General features: G+C 42.6%; 1 long non-coding RNA gene across 1 annotated transcript; it reads right to left on the bottom strand.

Annotated features, from left to right (window-relative positions):
• Nucleotides 1-191: 191 nt before the first annotated feature.
• Nucleotides 192-6,034, bottom strand: LOC128837500 (uncharacterized). The gene is made up of 3 exons (XR_008444951.1): nucleotides 5,751-6,034; nucleotides 5,405-5,621; nucleotides 192-545 (listed from the first exon to the last, which is right to left on the bottom strand). It is a non-coding gene; the product is annotated as an uncharacterized LOC128837500 (long non-coding RNA).
• Nucleotides 6,035-18,573: the final 12,539 nt, after the last annotated feature.

An 18,573-nucleotide genomic window follows, 5' to 3' on the forward strand; every position in this document is an offset into this window, starting at 1 on the left:
GCTGGAGCCATGACATCTGCACAACTATTTCTAGTGTGCTAGCTTGAGCCCTACTAGTGCAAATCTCTCTACTCCACCACCAGGGAGGCTTGCTTGCAGCTGCAGAGTAGGCATACCCTTAGGACCTTGTTTTCAGAATTAGCCTCTAAATTTTGGGTTCCTGAAGGACATAAATCCACACCGTATAGAGGTCAAGCATAGGAGTTTATTACACACAGCGCTGGCGGAGTGTCACCTTGCTTATCAGGCTTAGAGACACTGCCAATCAATCGATTACAATAGAATATATAGATTTTCCATGGACGGGGGAAAGTGATGGGGTAGGCAGTTCCACACCCCAGGATAGGTTTTGCAGCAAGACAAGATAGCACATTAGCCAATGGTTAACAGGTTACATAATGTCTCCGCCCATGGTCTCAAGTTAGCAAGTTAACATTTAATTAATACTTTGATAAAATGTTATTAGTATAAAATACATATGTTGAATTCTGATTTGGGATCCATAGGAATGGAGTAGCTCCTCTGATTGTCCAGCAGATACATTCCTAGGTGTTAAAGCAAAGAAACAGTGAAAGTATATGGCAATAAAGATTGTCTTCTGTGTGTCTTAAGGCAAGCATTGGTCCCTTGGAAGGGAGGTGGAAGGATGCCATATCTTATACTGACATGTGCCAACTTTTCATAAACTCAAGGTTGGATCTGTGGGAAGAATGTCTCCCTACAGAAGAGACTAACACAATAGGAACAGGGATTCTTTGTTCAATCTGTAACTCTGAATAAGACACAATTATTTAGTTCTTAGCTCCAACACCTGGCAATTTGCTGACTAGTCTTATTTTAGCAAAACAAAATTATCTGTTTACCCCAGCTTTCTCTTAGCTGATCACTATTTGCTAGGCCTCTGGTCTCTTGACCATACTCTGGACTTTGGGTCTGGAAAAGAGCTGGCACAATCCATATATCAGGTTGTTATATAAAATGCACATGGATTTTAACCCTTCAGTTCCTCAATTTTTAGGTATAGAAATACAAAGAGGTACTTGTTTAAAGCTGGCCAGCCAAAAGTGAAGGCTATTTCTGAAAAACTGGGCCCTGACCACTCTGTGACGCAACTTTCCTCACCTTAAAATGGTGGCAATGATATTTACCTACATTTTGGGAGTGTTAGGAGGGTGAGTTAGTTAATGTGAAGTTCTAGGGTGGGGGTTTGCAAGGGGGACTTAGCCACTTTAGATGTTTAAGTCCAAAGTTAAGATCCCCCCAAACCACTACTCAGCTGCAGCCTATCCCTGTAGGCATTAGAAATATTTAAGCACCTGTGTTTGCACTGGTGGGCACCCTCAAAGCCACCTCAGTCCTGACACTGAGCAGCTCATGTCAAAGCCCCAGCTTCAGCCCTATGTTAGGCTCCTAACTCCCTTTGAGGAGTGGGGCTTAGGCTACAACCCTCTCCTCAGCATTTCCTACTGGCTAGCTTAAGTGGTTCCACACAAAGCTTGCTGGCATTTGTGACTTCCTTTTTCAGACACCTAACTCTCCCCATGTATTGCGTAAGGAGCCAGGGCGCCTAACTCAGGGCTGTGAATTCCACTTGGCAGCAGGGTGCCTAAACTTAGGCACTGGTACACTCAGCCTAAATTCCCCTTGTGTATTCCACCCAAAGTGTCAGAATTAGGGTCCCTATGTCACTCACCAGTGATGATAACACTGGTATTCCACTGCATTCCATTATGTGTACATTCGTTTCTCTCTCTCATTTCACACTAAAACATAAAAGCCATGTCCTCATGCAATTCAGCATTTGTCTTCTGGGGTAGCTTTCCCCAGAGACTATATCCTAATGGTTCTAAACAAGTGCCTAAGAGAAGTTTTTGCCTTAGACCAAAGAAAGTAAATCAGTTCTAATCAAAACTATTAGTCACCAACCACTGTTATTGAAGGGCTGACAAGCACTTTAATTAGCTAATCAAAGTCCCCTTAATAAGTTATTTGGTTCTCAGCATGGCATGTTTTTAAATGATCAGTCAAAACCAAGGGTAATCCAAAAACATTTCCCAAATTCAGGGAATCAAATAAGTTACAAAACATTTTAATTGCAGTTCTCATTAATTAAATGATTCTGTTTCTGTTGCAAACTTGAGAGAACCAGAAACAAATTTAAAAAAAATAGAAATGTTTTATCCTACAAGTGACCGTACGATTTTCAAAAATAAGAAGTTCAACCAATATAAAGAACATTTAGATCACAGCCTGACTACCAACTATCCTGGAAATACACCTATCTCCTATTAAGCATGCTGCTCCTCCTTCACCGCTCCTCTTGAGCTGCCAGGCTGTATTAACATTTAAATCAATTACATCATTAAGATGTACTTGGCAAATTCAGCTGCATAGCAGGTGCTTTCAGTGCGGATGTATCTAGAACAGCCAACCATTCAGAAGGTGCGTTTCACAAAGTAGATATGATCTTTCTGCATGAATGTGAAAGATCCAGCAGTTCAAGAGGCAGTGTTGCTTAGTGGTTAGAGCACTGGATGACACTTCAGGGACCTGGGTTCTAGTCCCAAGTCTGAAACTGGCTTGCTGTTTGACCTTGGGCAAGTCATTTCCTCTCTCCGTGCCTCAGTTTCCCCATCTGTAAAACTGGGAGAGTGATATTGATTTTGGTGGTAAAGCACTTTGAGCTCCACTGATGAAAAGAGCAATAACAGAGCCAGATATTGTTGTTATTAATTATTATTACAACCTGGATGCATCTGAAATCACTGATAATGCAACAGATCAGTTCCACCTGGATATACCTGGGCTATTCATCAGCACAAAAACTTCATCCTCCCTTGATCTTCTTGAAACATCCAACAGCTAAGCAGCTGTATTCTGCTAGGATGTAGCTGCAATATTTAGAAGTTCTGCAAGTGCATTTTACCTGGATGTACCTGGCCTATTCATCAGCACAGCAGGTGCATTCTGTTCGTTCCTAAAACATCTGGCTGCTCTCAAGCAGCTAAAACAAAGCACAATACTTCAAGGGTAGCAGAACCTATGCAATAATGGGGGGACCAGGGGCCAGGGCTCCCAGCCCCCACCCCTCCTCTTCTGTCTGAGGCCCTGACCCCGGCCAAGCCAGAGTGCCGGGCTGGGAGCCATGGATCTTCCACCTGCCCAGGTGGAAGGGTCAAGAGCAGCCCCCAGACTGTATCCCCACCCCATGAGCCCTGGAACTGTGGCTCCCCACAGCTGCCAGCACGTGACTCTTACCTGGACCCAGCTGCGGCTAGGGGGGCCACAGCCCAGCCATGGTAAGAGCTGCGTGGGCAGCTGTGGGGAGCCGCACTGCAGACCCTCCAGTCAAGAGCAGCCCCCAGCCTGTGTCCATGCCCTGGCGTGGCCCGCAGCCCTCCCTATTCTGGGGTCACTGCCATGCACTTCTTCCCATTTATAAGAAAATGTGGTAGCATGCAAGGGTTCTACCTCATACAGAGCTATGTAGCACCATAATAGGTTTTGATTGTACCTCTAGTACCTTAAAAATAATGGTATCTTACATGTAAAAAACAATAAGAACAATCAGGGATGTTTCTTTTCAGGGGCATAAGGAGAAATCAGAACATGTTGATTTTCTCCTATGTTAAACTCTCAGCAATTTAAACTATTGTTTGACTAAGGAGATCTTAGGAATACAACAGCAAGGTCAGTATATATGGATACAAATTTAGGGGCCTGGATGTGACTTTCAAACGGTCAGAACAGAGACAAATCCTGAGAAATCCATCCTCGGGTTTTACATGGTGTAATGATTCTGTATCCCAACAAAACTGAATGGTTATCTTTTCCATGCATCTTAGCCACATGAACTTCATGATTGGAACAGGCTTTAAAATTCAGTACATTATATGGAGAATCCAACACCTTCAGTACTATTGAGACTTACATCTTCTGAGAGTTTGCCACTAGTGGGTGACATGATTCTCATCTCTCTCTCTCTCTCTTTCATTCTCAAGCACACAGGGCCGGCTCCAGGCACCAGGCACCCAAGCACATGCTTGGGGCGGCACCTGGTAAGGGGCAGCAGGGGGGAGCGTGGCCCGGCATTCCACGGGGGGTGCTCCGGCGGCACGGTGCTGGGGGGGCAGTTGCCGGTTACGCGGGGCTCGGCGAGGGGGCGGTGCAGGCGTGGCGCTGGAAGGGGGTTCCGGCGGCGCTCGGTGGGGGCGGGGGAGGGCTCCGGCGGCGCGGCACTCAGCGGGGGGGGGCAGCACGGGGCTCGGCGGGGGTGCGGCGTGGACGCGGCGCTGGAGGAGGGTTCCAGCAGCGCTTGGCAGGGGGCGTGGGCTCCGGCGCGCGGCGCTCGGCGGAGGGGAGGCGCGGGGGGGGGCGGAGCTCGGGGGGGTCCGGCGGCGCTCGGCTGGGGGGGCGGCGCGGCGCTCGGCTGGGGGGGGCTGAGGGGCGGCGCTTTTTTTTGCTGCTTGGGGCAGCAAAAAAGCTAGAGCCGGCCCTGCAAGCACACACAAACACATACCAATTTAAGCAGGTCTGACATTCTCTATCCAGTACAGAGCAGTAGTACTTGTAAGAAAAGTTATTAAATTATTAGTAGAGGAGTTCCTATGTACAAGACAATGTAATGTTAGTATGAGGGTGATTATGTTAAGCACTGGAGCACGTTCAGTGTGAAAGTGGATGTTTCCAAAAGCCAAAGCACACATAGATTTAGTGGAGTACTCAGGTGGTTAATAAAAAGTGCTTACTTGCTTTTGATAAGCCTGATTCCTGAGTATTTTTTATTAAATAGTAATCCATAACTGCCAACTGCAGGGTTTTTTGCACTGTGCCTTACCACATCTACTACTGGCTGGTCTCATAAGCAGGATGCTGGACAAGATGACCACTGATATGAACCAGTTTGGCAACTCCTATGTCCCTATTATAGTACACAAATACAGTAGCCTTTACAATAGAATCAGTATCTGCTAAGAAATGGTACATGGTACAGTAGAAAAAGCATCTCCTATGTCCCTATTATAGTACACAAATACAGTAGCCTTTACAATAGAATCGGTATCTGCTAAGAAATGGTACATGGTACAGTAGAAAAAGCATCTGTTAGGAAATGCTAAGTAAATGGGGAGTCTTATGTCCATCATGTATACAAAGAAACAGGGCATTGTGGAAAGAATATGCACCTAATTTTCTCTGTTCTCATGACATAATACTTCAAAGGAGGCAGGCATACAAGAAACAGCTTTGGGAGACAGACTGGCAGTATGCCAAAGCCCTTCAAAGGAACAGGAAAACTTGGGGCATATGCTTCATTACCCCCAATTAGCATGACCAATTTGCTAATCACTTCCAGGTGGACCACCAGAAAAGCTGGATAAGTTCGTTAAAGCTGCTGGTTCTTTACCTTTAAACTGATTACCTTATACCATGAAGATTTACAAACTTTACTTCTGTCCTTCCAGTTCACACATTTTTATGGGGAAGCTGCACTCTGCAGAAGTTTTGCAGCAGACATATGATGCTAGAAGATAATACAGCAGGGCACAATCCTGCACAGCGCTGAGTGCCTTCTGGGAACCTGTGAAAATTGCGTGTCCTCAGCACCTCACAGCATCCGGCTCCTATGTGAACAAAGGAAAGAAAATCATCAGCTATTAAGAAAAATATATTGATGGACACATGTTAAGAGAAAATGTCACATGAGCTCAGACAGAGCATAAGCAGAACTTCATTTTAGTCTGTGGTCTTACCTCTGTGCTCAGGAAACAGGCAGAAGGCCATTTAGCACAATGCATTAGCCAGCTCCATTTTCTTTAAGCTATGTCCAGGCTTAAAGAATTCAGAATCACAACGGCACAGAAAATGCAGGAATTAGCTAATCAGCCCTGACTTTTCTCAAGGCAGCACTGTCCTGGCCGCGTGTCCAGAGATGTATTATTGTTCTTTCATCTTCCACATTCCTAAGCAGAGAGGCTTAGAGAACAAAATCAGATGCAACTGGACAAAATGTTCCTTCTCTGGGTGCCATATTTTCATTCAGGCAGTAATAGTCCGTTGGGATGCAAAGAGAGGAGAATATTTTTGCGTGAAAAAGAAAATCTGAAGTGTTTCTTTCAATGGCAGATTCACAAAAAAATAGTGTCTGTTCCCTTAAATGTGCTGATATTAATTATTTAACAACACCCAAAATGCACTAGGTGCCCGACAGCAGAGATGAAAAATGTGGGCCAGATTTTTGAAATTGTCTGCCTTAAATTTACACACACACATAAACAGTCTGGTTTTCAAACATCCTAAGCACCCGGCCTTTCCATCTGGCTTCAGTGGAGCAGTGGGTGCCCACAGGAATTTAGGTGCCTAACTGTAGGTGCCCACTTTTCAAAATTTTGCCCAGCATATCTGTTCTGAAGGGCTTACTTAAGTGCTTGCTTAACTTCAAGCACATACATGTGGAAATTGCAGGGTCAGGTTCTTTGGCCAGTGTGATGCTAGAGATCAGACTAGACAATCCTAAGGTCTTTCTGACTTTATAATCTATTAATATATTAAAGGGCCACCACTACCCTTGCCCCAGCCCAGCCTCTGATACTTGAAGAACTGTTAAAAAGGAGTCTCAAGTACTCCTGCTATTGAGGACAGTTCCCTAGAATTTCTCCATTTCTTACAGAGAAAATTCAGCTCACAAAATTCTACCGTAGGGCCCAGCAGCACTCAGTTCATTTTTAGGCAAATACGGTCCTCAGTGATTATACTTCCCAGCATGCAAAGCTTCCTTTTGAGAATGTAACTTAAATAACTGCTGCTTGGCTCAAGATGGAGCAATTGTGTTAGGGATTCTTGTCTCTCAGGACCATGTATCATGCCTGCCTATTAAAAATAGAGGCTAAGGCAATCGGCTCCATATTATGTACATCAGGCTCAACCCTCAAGCTGTAAGAAAGATGTCAAGTCACCTTCAGATAGACAAAGTTTGGGCATCCCTGTTTCTCACATTACTTTAGTTTCAGTATTTGCTCTGCAATCCCATTTACAGGTAATTTTTAAAAATAATTAATTAAACCATTTCCTCTGTAAGTGTTTTATTGCTCTCAGATGTACTTCGCACAATAGCTTCCCATCATAGTAATTTGTTGCAATGCTGACAAATACGAAGTTTACTTTTATATATTTAATTTGAATTGGTCAGTTCCAAACAGCTTTACACATGTAGAAAGTTTAAAAAGTTGTTTATTAAGTACTTCAGTTATAATTCATTTAAAAATCCTATTATGTTTGGTTACACAAGACTGAATTTAATATACTTAAAGATGCAGTACTCCTTAGCTGTGACATATTTATGGGCTGAACATTAAAAGGTTTATAAAACAAGGCAGTATATTCTCAGTGTCAAACAGCTCTCAATGAAGACAATGATTCAATCTGTCTGTTTGTAATTAGGTATGAAATAATTTATGATTATGAAGATAAGTGAGCAAAATATTTCCAGAATACCTCCATACTGTGTTTTATCGCAAAAAAGGTTTCCATAATCTTTTCAGAGTGCATAAATTGCCCATCTCAGATTTTAGCCAGATTTCCAGTGGAATTAATAAACATATGGATCCAATCTCAATAGCATGTGTCAAAAATAATGAAGGGGATGTATGCTACCGAGGGATATTCCACATGTTGTTGAACATGAACCTGGGTTTGCCATTGATTGATTTGAGACTGGGAACTGATGCAAAGGAGACCACTTAAAACTCTTAGAAAAGTGATGATGAGAAACCCTCAAAAGAACTTCATCTTAGATAAGGATTCAATGTTTGGATGCTTATCCGTAGTGTATCCAATCTTATCCACGAGTCTGCAAATTGAGCTAGAAACCTTGCAAGATCAAGCTCTCTCCTGAGATTTCCAATGCTGTTTCATTTTGGCTGGGCGTCATGCAAAAAAATAGCCTCTTTCATGCCATTTCAAGCCTTCTGCAACCTCCAAAAATAAACATACTAAAAAAATTGATCTAAAAAACCTCAAAGGAACTTTAGGTGGAGTTTCGAGTTATAGTTCAGTTTTAGACAAACTGGTGCACCTCTCCCTACATTCCACATAGAATAGCAGAACTGCGATACAACAGTAAGATCCAAATTCTTCATGTGCATGAACAGAACACACCCCTGTGATCATGGTAGATATTGCAGTAGCCTTCACCTTTCCCTAAATCTACAGAAGCCTCCATTGGGGTTCCATATTCTAGTGTTGCGCGGGGGGGGGGGGGGGGGGCAGGGGCAGGACTGGTGAGCTGCTAATTATTTTAACTACTCCCTTCCTGCAAAGCCATACAGCAAAGTCTTCTAACTTACCCTAGACAGAATCCTCTTATGGGAGGTTCCAGGGCTGCTCCTCTGCCTCCAGGGCTGTGCTAGTGGAATGCGGAGAAGTGGGATTCCAAGCAGAGCTGCTAGGTGTTGAGCACTGGAAAATCAGGTCACATACGTTTAATGATTCTACACCAGGGGTTCTCAAACTGGAGGTCGGGACCCCTCAGGGGGTTGCGAGGTTATTACATGGGGAGTCGCGAGCTGTCAACCTCCACCCCAAATCCTGCTTTGCCGCCAGCCTTTATAATGGTGTTAAATATATAAAAAAGTGCTTTTAACTTATAAGGGGTGTCGCACTCAGAGGCTTGCTATGTGAAAGGGGTCACCAGTAAAAAAGTTTGAGAGCCACTGTTCTACACCTTCTGCCTTGAAATATTTCAGAGATGCTTGTCCCAGCGTGAGCACTAGGTCCATGGCATTTTAATGATAAAGAAGACATTTGCCAATTATCCGAGTACAAATAAGAATCTGGAATAATTAAAAATGGAAAAACAACTTTTCCTTTTACCTACACAAAAGGTCAGATCGCATTTTACTAAATTCTCTCCCCCCCCAAAAAAAATCACCTTTGCCACTAAAATAAGTCTGAGAAACTTTATCCAAAAAGTAATTTTTTTGTAAAATTACAAGCCTCCGAAAAGAGAAGCTGATAATGAATGTTCCTCTTCAACCATAACAATAGCGTTGCTGCTGCGTCGCTGTAATGTTATGGGACCCTAGGCAACTCCAAGCTTCATCCTGGAATGATGACATATTTCATGATTATGTCCAACTCTGACAGAGATTAGCATTTATATGCTAATAACAGCAGTATGGGTAGCTCTAGCTTTTCACTATAATTGGTTAGGCTTTTAATCACAAGAAGTCTTATGGGCCCAATTTATCAACAAAAAAGCCTTATACATACATTAGTGTTCAAAACCATATTTCTTATACATCCTCTTTTAGGGCTAAGCCTGTAAAATGCTATGGGAATGGGAAATGAGGGCACTCAGCACGTTGCGGGATCTGGCCTGTTAATAGGCGTCTGGGTATGGATTGTTTGTTCAAATCATAAGCAAAAATGAAAAATATGTAATGGTGACTGGGCAGACTTTAGGCAAGTAGAGAAACTAAAGATCTTCTAAGTCCTTGTCTTTCCAAAGGAAGGATAAATACACAGTCCCAACTAGAATTTACACAGTTTTCAAAGGGCCACAAATCCATTTAAAAATTGCATCTCTGCCTAGAAATTTTGTATCTCCAATTTTTTATAAATAACCTTTACTAGTAACCCTTTGTGCATTTGGCACCAATACATGTCTAGCCAGTTTCCCCATTTCCCTTCTATGTTCAGTAAGTTAGGCCTCACACTGGCACACCTGCACCTTAGCAGTTGCAATCCTGGAGCCACAGTCAGTTTCCATCATTAATGGTGTCAATTTTTCACATGTCTGCATGAAAGAGAAAACCATTTAGGAAACAGGAATATGTGATTTTAAAATCACAAAAGTTGCAGGGGAATTTAGGGACAGGATGGCTTCTGAAACTACTTTCAAACTTTTTTTAATGGACTCGATTTCAAGATTATAGTGTTCCTTTAATTAAAAAGTGTGTATATATAGCTCATCAAGTATGTCATCACAATAGCTATCATAATCACATTAGCTCCTGTATTTTTTTACTAATTTATTATGCATTTCAAAGCACTGACATTATTCTATGCTTTTGGATGTCAACGTTCTTCCTATATCCCCTGTGCTAAGATTTTGCCCATATTAATGAATGCACAAGGGATTAATTATTAAAACATACACTTCATTCCAAGCATGGCACTTGATGCCTTCTTCACAGAAAACTGAATAAACATTTCAAGTGCAAATGGTCTTTAAAAGGATTTATGTTTCAATTCAGGATACTGATTCCCCACAATTCTCTTTCCTTATTACTGCTCCCTCTTCAGTAGGCCAACATTTCTGAAATGTTTTCAAGATGTTATTTCCTCCTAGAAATGTAAATTTGTCCCAACTTGTTGTCTTGCTGACATTTAAGCAAGGGCAGCCTTATAGGTCACAGGTCACTCTTTACCTTCTAGACAAATATCACTTATCTTCCAGCTGACGCCATCAGTCATACAGCCCATTAAACAAATCAATTCTATTGATTGTTTGCAAAGATTTAAGTTACTTTTAACATGCAAAAAAAAAGGGGGGGAAGGGAGGAAGAAGGTCTGAAAGGCAAATAGTATAATGAGGAAAAAGGGCTGTGCTTTGCTTCTATTCGGTGACACACTCTGCACAACTGAGTTTAGTGGGCGGTGCTAACTAGTTTAGGTGGACTTTAACATGGCTATAATCTCCTGGGCTGAGTCCCATGGATCTTTTGTGGGGAAAACCAAGATCAACACTCAAGTATCAGAGGAGTAGCTGTGTTAGTCTGAATCTGTAAAAAGCAACAGAGGGTCCTGTGGCACCTTTGAGACTAAGGCTACATCTACACTACGGGGGGGGGGTCGATTTAAGATACGCAAATTCAGCTACGCAAATAGCGTAGCTGAATTCGACGTATCGCAGCCGACTTACCCCGCTGTAGGGACGGCGGCAAAATCGACCTCTGCGGCTTCCCGTCGACGGCGCTTACTCCCACCTCCGCTGGTGGAGTAAGAGAGGTCGATTTCTACCCGCCGATTCAGGCGGGTAGTGTAGACCCAGCCTAACAGAAGTATTGGGAGCATAAGCTTTCGTGGGTAAGAACCTCACTTCTTCAGATGCAAGTAATGGAAATCTCCAGAGGCAGGTATAAATCAGTTTGGAGATAACGAGATTAATTCAATCAGGGAGGGTGAGGTGCTCTGCTAGCAGTTGAGGTGTGAACACCAAGGGAGGAGAAACTGTTTCTGTAGTTGGATAGCCATTCACAGTCTTTGTTTAATCCTGATCTGATGGTGTCAAATTTGCAAATGAACTGGAGCTCAGCAGTTTCTCTTTGGCTGTTTGCACACCTGCCACTAGTGCACAAGCAATGTTTGTTTCTGGTTTTATCTCCTGAAATAAATGCAACTGGGCAAAATTGAGAGTACCATAAATTTCATTCCCAAAGATCCAACAGGATATTACAGATTGACTTAAAAAAAGAAAGAGAAAACAAGAAAAATAAATTGACACAATGTCCTTTGGGTTAAATTTGGGTTAATTCTGTATTTCTACATGGGACAAAAAAAAGTGAATGGCCTGAAACAGGCCGTCAAAAGACATGTTTATCAGGCACAAAATTCAGGCTCATCTGAACATTCATCAGTTCACTCTTCTCCAGGATCCAGTTTGAAAGTGAACCAATGGTTACCCGAGTGTTTCCAAAAACACATCCTAGGCAGAATCCTGGCCCAACGTTATGGCTGTTGGTGTTGTTCCATAAAGTTGACCTTATTGGGAAGTTGAGGATTCCCCCAGAATTGGGGATTCCACATCTGGCATAGAGGTGGATTATACTAGCCTGGGCAGCAGCATCATGTCCCCCTTCCCTCTGCACAGGGAAGAGCTCATCTGAATCTAAGAACCTGGATCTTTATTTGTAATATATTAAGCCACTGGATGAGTGCACTTTTTTGGATAAAATAAGAACCAACACAAAATACTGAAAATTTGAATCAACCCTTTTCACAGGCTCAAAAAAAGTTCACTTAATTCCCCTCTCACTATTTCTCCCCTTCCCTCCCCCCAGCAATTTCATGCTTCTTTGCACTTCTACTGCTACAAGACTAATTGCCATAATAGCATGTAAAAGTTCTCACAAATCTGGAGACCCTGCACTTGATTCTGATCTCACACAACTGTAATTCAATTGTCTTCAATGGGGCGGGTGGTTATTCTTGGATCATGGCAGAGTAAGTAAGATCAGAATCAGGTTCCATATTCTCCTTTGGAGATGGTCACCCTAGAAGATCTAGCAGGTATTCTCCATCTCTAACTTCTAAGGCATACAGATGTCATGGGGATTGTCATGGAATAAATACCTAAAGAAAACATAAAAATCAGTTTTAATATTTATTTCCCACCTGACCAATAGTAAGGAAAGGATGAGAGAAAGAACAAACTACACATAACAGATGCTGATCATGTTGCTTAATGCCTTTCTGGAAGGTGCTCACATACTACAATACTAAGAAACTATGTAGAATGGAATAGATTGGAAGGTAAGTACTGCAAATTTGCAAGAATCTGCTCTTACAGGATGTCCATGCCAGGTGGCTGGTATAGTTCAAATAGTTGGGGTGAGGATTTGAACTTTTAGCTTGCTATGACTTTGCAGAGTCACCCCTCACTAATTTAAACTACATAACAGCTACACAGTATACACATTTGAACTTCCGTTAATCCATATTAAATATCTTGCTAGCAATCAGTGGGCATTTAAATCACAATCTTCTTCTATTTAAATGCATAATTAGGAATCTTAATCTGAAACAGTACTTTACATGAGCCAAATCACTGAAATAAAATAAGTACTTATTTTAAAGTGAGAAAGGGTGAAAATAGCTAAATGTCTTTAGAATAATCAAGGCTCTATTTGTTTTTCTCCTTTTCCCTCTGACAGGCAGCAATTTATTGGTGATACTGTAAATATCCATCTTACATAGCAGGCCTAGTTTTATTAGTCCTTCTTGATGTGCTTTATCCCATGTGACCAGTTCTTGCAAATCCCCATTTGATTTGTCTGATCCAATGGCCAGGTGCCTGAATAATTAAATTGCTACACAGATGAATCATAGCAAGAGTCTAATAAAAGAAAAAGGGATCAGTATGCTTGTCATAAATTTAGTGTCATATACCTGAAAGGTGCCCTTTCCCCCTGTCCAGGAAGTATAATATGACTGCAAATCCAGTCCATTCTCAGGATAATTTTTGCACAGAGGGATTTTACTACCTGACAATTGTTGGCTAAACAAATCTCAAATACCCCATCCCATGCAGCCCCAGTTAAGCCATATGGTCTAAGGGATTTCCCTGGGACTAGTTGCAAATGCAGAGGATTGGGGATGGATTGGTTGCAGCTGTGTGTATAAGAGGCAGAAAGCCAGGAGAGATCCAGCAGACAGCGAGAGAACCAGTCATGAGAGTGGCCCTGAGAAAGAGCAGAGAGATGAAACTCCTTGGGACATAGGACTTGCTGGAGAGGCAGGCTTGGAAATTGTGAGCAAGGAAATTGGCTGCTGCTGTTTGTTCCTATCGTGCTCAGAGAAACCAGACCTTATGTACATTCTTTGGAAATAAACAGGACTGCAGCAAAAAATACCTATTCTAGAATCAATTTCTCCTTCTAATGAAAACAACCCAGTAATGTCCCAAGAACTGGCTAACCATTTGGGCCAAAGGGGGCAACACATTCTCACAACTCATTGCTGGAGGCCACACGTATTCTATCTGCCATCCTTACCAGCGCACCTAACAAGTTTGTGGCGGGGGGACCCCAAACCAAACCAAAGACAGACAAGTACTACACACCTGTATAATGCATTCTGTGAATGCCTGGTATATGATTTTGAAAGGTTGTTCTTAGTAAAATCTAATCAAACTTGATTGGGGCTCTTTCACTGCCAAATTTCAATTCTTATTCCCAGCCACTTAAGGTAAAAATAGATAGATAGATAGATAGATAGATAGATAGATAGATAGATAGATAGATAGATAGATAGATAGATAGATAGATAGACAGCATAGGTGAAGTAATACCTTATATTGGACCAACTTCTGTTGGTGAGAGAGACAAGCTTTCGAGCTTACACAGAGCTCTTCTTCATGTCTGGAAAATATATTCAGAAAGCCACAGCTAAATATACTCTGAGTACGTTTTCCAGACCTAAAGAAAAGCTGTGTAAACTCGAAAGCCTGCAACAGAACCTGGTCCAATAAAAATCTTACCTGACTCACCTTGTTTCTCTAATATCCTGAGACCAACACAGCTACAATAACACTGCATACAAAAAAAAAAAAAAAGGCACAAGAACCTGTTAGAATGGGAGACGTGTATTGTTTTAATCATCTCCAAAACACTGGTCTCTTTTTGCTTACTTTCAAGCCAAAAATTTATTTCAGACAATTTCTGCCCAAAAGGTAAAAACTTTCACAGACTTATGAGCCACTGAAAACAGGGTGTTAGAATAGAACCAGTTCTACAGCCTTATCTACTGTGGTCACTTCTGCTCCCATAATAAGGACTCTAATGATAACAGAGAAAATCACAAATGATTTCTGTTTGTACAGATTTGCAATATTACAAATGGAGCAGAAAACAGCACACAACATCTCTCTGGGCTGCGTGAATGGCTCAGATTAGCCCATTGTAATGACAGATATGCAGGAGCTGATTCTGGAAAGCCTGCCTTTTCCTAACCCAAGCCTTAGGGAAAGGTTTGAATCATCACAGCCTTTCACTTCCCTTCACCTCTTTTGCAGACCAGATGATTTGGCACTTTCAAGATCTTGCGGTATTTATGTTCAGAGCCAGACAGCAAGGAAATTCTTTACAAGATAAAACTTTCTTGGCTGATAATGGCATGCTCAAGCCCAAGCCCAAGGTATCTGGCAGAAATAAAATGTTTATCCCAAAGCCAGTTATTTATTTTATACTTAAGAACTACAGCTCAATGCTTATCCTCTGAGAAGCACACACTTAAATGAAAACAAAGAATCAAACTGTAGGAAACACAGACCAGATCCTAAGCTGGTGTAAATCAGCATCAGTGGAGCTATGTGGATGTACAGCAGCTGAGGATCTAGCTGATGTATGTTTAGAAAACACAATAAATGATTTGAAGATCTGGCTGTATTCTCTGAGTATATGTGGTATTTGACAACTGAGGGCCTTTCCTTTGTGCATTTCTTCATCATTGGTACCTGTAAGCAATGACAGTTGCTAGCCTGGAACTCTCAAGCAGATCATAAGAACATAAGAGTGGCCATACTGGGTCAGAACAATGGTCCATCCAGCCCAGCATCCTGTCTTCCAACAGCGGCCAGTGCTAGATGCTTCAGACGGAGTGAACAGAACAGAGCAATTTGTAGAATGATCTATCCCCTGTTGTCTAGTCGCAGCTTCTGGCTGTCAGAGGCTTAGGGACACCCAGAGCACAGGGTTGTGTTCCCTGACCATCTTAGGTAATAATCACCGATGGACCTATCCTCTAGGAACTTGTCTCATTCTTTTTGAACCCAGTTATACTTTTGGCTTTCACATCATCCCCTGACAATAAATTCCATAGGTTGACTGTGTGTTGTGTGAGGAAGTACCTCCTTATGTTAGCTGAAAAGCTGGTGCCTATTAATTTTATTAGGTGACCCTGGTTCTTGTTATGTGAAGAGCTAAATAACACTTCTTTTTTCATTTTCTCCACACCATTCATGATTTTATAGACCTCTAGCATATCCCCCTTTAGTCATCTCTCTTCTAAAATTAAGTATTTTTAACCTCTTCTCATATGGAAGCTGTTCCATACCCCTATTCATTTTTGTTACCCGTCTCTGTAACTTTTTAAATTCTAATCTATCTTTTTTTTGAGATGGGATGACCAGAACTGCATGCAATATTAAACGTGTGGGTGTACCAAAGATTTATGTAGTAGCATTATGATATTTTCGGTCTTATTATCTATCCCCATCCTAATGGTTCCTAACATTGTTAGGTTTCAGAGTAGCAGCCGTGTTAGTCTGTATCTGCAAAAAAAACAGGAGTACTAGTGGCAAATTTGTTAGTCTCTAACATTGTTAGCTGTTTTGACTGCCGCGACACATTGAGCAGATGTTTTTAGAGAACTATCCACAATGACTCCTTGATCTCTCTCTCTTGAGTGGTAATAGCTAATTTAGACCCCTGTAATTTTTTACATATAGTTGGAATTATGTTTTCCAATGTGCATGATTTTTCATTTCATAGAATCATAGAATATCAGGGTTGGAAGGGACCTCAAGAGGTCATGTAGTCCAACCCCCTGCTCAAGGCAGGACCAATTCCCAACTAAATCATCCCAGCCAGGGTTTTGTCAAGCCGGGCCTTAAAAACCTCCAAGGAAGGAGACTCCACCATCTCCCTAGGTAACGCATTCCAGTGCTTCACCACCGTCCTAGTGAAATAGTGTTTCCTAATATCCAACCTGGACCTCCCCCACTGCAACTTGAGACCATTGCTCCTTGTTCTGTCATCTGCCACCACTGAGAACAGCCGAGCTCCATTCTCTTTGGAACCCCCCTTCAGGTACTTGAAGGCTGCTATCAAATCCCCCCTCATTCTTCTCTTCTGGAGACTAAACAATCCCAGTTCCCTCAGCCTCTTCTCATAAGTCATGTGCTCCAGACCCTAATCATTTTTGTTGCCCTCCGCTGGACTCTTTCCAATTTTTCCACATCCTTCTTGTAGTGTTGGGCCCAAAACTGGACACAGTATTCCATATGAGGCCTCACCAATGTCGAATAAAGGGGAACGATCACGTTCCTCAATCTGCTGGCAATGCCCCTTCTTATACAGCCCAAAATACCGTTAGCCTTCTTGGCAACAAGAGCAGACTGTTGACTCATATCCAGTTTCTCGTCCACTGTGACCCCTAGGTCTTTTTCTGCAGAACTGCTACCTAGCCATTCAGTCCCTAGTCTGTAGCAGTGCATGGGATTCTTCCGTCCTAAGTGCAGCACTCTGCACTTGTTCTTGTTGAACCTCATCAGGTTTTTTTTGGCCCAATCCTCTAATTTGTCTAGGTCCCTCTGTATCCGATCCCTACCCTCTACTGTATCTACCACGCCTCCTAGTTTAGTGTCATCTGCAAACTTGCTGAGAGTGCAGTCCACACCATCCTCCAGATCATTAATAAAGATATTAAACAAAACTTGCCCCAGGACCGACCCTTGGGGCACTCCGCTTGAAACCGGCTGCCAACTAGACATGGAGCCATTGATCACTACCCGTTGAGCCCGACGATCTAGCCAGCTTTCTATCCACCTTACAGTCCATTCATCCAGCCCATACTTCTTTAACTTGGCGGCAAGAATACTGTGGGAGACCGTATCAAAAGCTTTGCTAAAGTCAAGGAATAACACATCCACTGCTTTCCCCTCATCCACATAGCCAGTTATCTCATCATAGAAGGCAATTAGATTAGTCAGGCACGACTTCCCCTTGGTGAATCCATGCTGACTGTTCCTGATCACTTTCCTCTCCTCTAAGTGTTTCATAATGGATTCCTTGAGGACCTGCTCCATGATTTTTCCAGGGACTGAGGTGAGGCTGACTGGCCTGTAGTTCCCCGGATCCTCCTTCTTCCCCTTTTTAAAGATGGGCACTACATTAGCCTTTTTCCAGTCATATGGGACCTCCCCTGATCGCCATGAGTTTTCAAAAATAATGGCTACTGGCTCTGCAATCTCATCCGCCAACTCCTTTACCACTCTTGGATGCAGCGCATCCGGCCCCATGGACTTGTGCATGTCCAGTTTTTCTAAATAGTCCCTAACCACTTCTTTCTCCACAGAGGGCTGGTCACCTTCTCCCCATATTGTGCTGCCCAGTGCAGCAGTCTGGGAGCTGACCTTGTTCATGAAGACAGAGGCAAAAAAAGCATTCAGTACATTAGCTTTTTCCACATCCTCGGTCACTAGGTTGCCTCCCTCATTCAGTAAGGGGCCCACACTTTCCTTGACTTTCTTCTTGTTGCTAACATACCTGAAGAAACCCTTCTTGTTACTCTTAACATCTCTTGCTAGCTGCAACTCCAAGTGTGATTTGGCCTTCCTGATTTCACTCCTGCATGCCTGAGCAATATTTTTATACTCCTCCCTGGTCATTTGTCCAATCTTCCACTTCTTGTAAGCTTCTTTTTTGCATTTAAGATCAGCAAGGATTTCACTGTTTAGCCAAGCTGGTCGCCTGCCATATTTACTATTCTTTCTACACATCGGGATGGCTTGTTCCTGCAACCGCAATAAGGATTCTTTAAAATACAGCCAGCTCTCCTGGACCCCTTTGCCCTTCATGTTATTCTCCCAGGGGATCCTGCCCATCTGTTCCCTGAGGGAGTCAAAGTCTGCTTTTCTGAAGTCCAGGGTCCATATTCTGCTGCTCTCCTTTCTTCCTTGTGTCAGGATCCTGAACTCGACCATCTCATGGTCACTGCCTCCCAGGTTCCCATCCACTTTTGCTTCCCCTACTAATTCGTCCCTCTTTGTGAGCAGCAGGTCAAGAAAAGCTCTGC

Source organism: Malaclemys terrapin, chromosome 4 (assembly GCF_027887155.1).
Source record: "Malaclemys terrapin pileata isolate rMalTer1 chromosome 4, rMalTer1.hap1, whole genome shotgun sequence".
Taxonomy (NCBI): Eukaryota; Metazoa; Chordata; order Testudines; family Emydidae; genus Malaclemys; species Malaclemys terrapin.